Source organism: Crassostrea angulata, chromosome 2 (genome assembly GCF_025612915.1).
Source record: "Crassostrea angulata isolate pt1a10 chromosome 2, ASM2561291v2, whole genome shotgun sequence".
Classification (NCBI taxonomy): Eukaryota; Metazoa; Mollusca; class Bivalvia; order Ostreida; family Ostreidae; genus Magallana; species Magallana angulata.
In genome coordinates this window covers 12,195,287-12,197,267 of record NC_069112.1, presented here as the reverse complement: position 1 = coordinate 12,197,267, position 1,981 = coordinate 12,195,287, and the positions used below count along the sequence as shown (strand labels likewise).

General features: G+C 31.3%; 1 long non-coding RNA gene across 1 annotated transcript; it reads left to right on the top strand.

Moving 5' to 3' along the window:
- The first annotated feature begins 400 nt into the window (after window positions 1-400).
- LOC128172099 (uncharacterized) lies at window positions 401-1,390 on the top strand. The gene is made up of 3 exons (XR_008242189.1): window positions 401-575; window positions 749-880; window positions 1,295-1,390. It is a non-coding gene; the product is annotated as an uncharacterized LOC128172099 (long non-coding RNA).
- Window positions 1,391-1,981: the final 591 nt, after the last annotated feature.

Below are 1,981 nucleotides of genomic sequence, written 5' to 3'. Positions count from 1 at the left end.
TAACAGATAAAGGATCTTGATCATTTATTACTAGTCTTAAGAGACAAAATCTTTTCAAAGTTGTCTTGCAATCTCTTACTAACTCAGAATGGTCTGTGTACATTATTACTAACATAAAGTGGGATGTCGTTAGAACAAATTGCGTTTAATGCGCCATGCGAGAATTGCCGAAGTATTGCGTAGATGGATATTCGAGGGCAGTTTAAGTGGTGGTTATTTTCATCGCCATGACTGCGAGTTAAGGTGGAAGGCTACATCGTCAAAACATGTCTGACATCCGTTCGAAACGTCATTTTGCTCCGGATTGATAATATTTTGTCGTGGTACAAAATAGCTATACACCGTTAAATTGACCTCTTCTAACGAGGGAGATGATATAGAAATAGTCACCAAAACGCTTATAAGTATGTCAATTTTCTTCCTGTTTAAAGCTTTCAACTAACATTGATTATCAGCTGTTTTGTACGGAAGACGTGGACTTTAAATAATTTACTGTTTCACCGCTATTGGCAATACGTTTTAGTCATGTCATCTGCAACAGACGATAATATATTTGTGACGGATTATCGATATAGGTAAGCAGATATCATATTTTCACTTAAACTATATATATGTACGATGAATATAAAACGAAAGTACCGAAGTACGATCTCTTGAATTAATCCCAATTTCCCAAATGTAAAACATTTGCAGAAAACTACTTGCATGGAAACTTAGACATTAAACTAATGTATTTTGATTTAAATAGATAAAGCTAGGTACATGTAGCAATAGCAGTGGAAGCCCGTATTTGCAAGCCAGTTGAGGGAAGGACAGAATTTTGAAAAGGAGCATGTTTTTCATTTCCACACGTACATGTGTATCACTATGGACATCTAATGTATGTATTAATATGCGTATGGTTGTTGTTTATAATTGCTATTGTATATAAAAAAGTAAAAGACAATTTCACTACTAATATTTTGTTTGGAATAGTTAAATATATATAATACGTTTATCAAAAATATAACTTTTCATCTTCAAATATCATCATAAGCACTACAAATCTTATATATACACATGTACATATTTAGCATAGACTTGTTCCTTTTTTTTTTTTTTTCTTCGAGAATTTTATTAATTAAAAAATGGTCCCAAGATATTTGAGACCATGTAAAATAAAGAAAGACAACTCTTAAACAGGATCTTTCATACCAAGATTTTTGCAATAATTCAGTATTTTCTTTAATTTTTCAATTTCATTCAATTTCTTTTTTTCATCCTATTAACCAATTAATATTGTTTATATTTTCAGATTTTTGTGGGGTTTTGTCCAGCAGTTTGCCTTAAAAGAATATTTTTATATTTAAGTTTCATATTTATGTGGATTCCAATAAAAATCATACAAACTTCATTCATGATGATTTTGTCTTTTATTTCTAAACTTAATGACATTTCACTTTCATAAGAATTTTAAAACAGAAATGTTTAAAAATATGATAAATAAGGGGTTATCTGGAATCAGACTGATATTTTAAAAATTCTCTAGAAAATAGAGTATGGTATTTTGAGGTCTATTATTGTTGAATATTGTGCCGAGTATTAGTAACAAATGCATGCAACAAAAATCATCTACACTTATTTGGTGTAGAGATCCACCTTAACAGCACAAGTTCCTAAATGGCAAGAACAAACAAGAATAGAATTCCTGGGTCCCCCGCCGGTCAAGCAGTATACTAGTATCAAGTCTATCGACTAAGGCTATTTAGGAACTTGACCAAGGTATTAGTGATATAAACATTTGGTATAAATTTTATGAAAATCCGTCAAAATTTGTAGGCATGAGAGCGCTTACAAGGTCAACTTTTGGATAAAACGGAGTCATTATTGTGGTCAAAGTCCCATAACTCCAACAAAAAGTATCGACCAATGCTGACTTTCGAACTTGACCAAGGTATTAGTGGTATAAACATTTGGTATAAATTTAATGTAAATCCGTCAA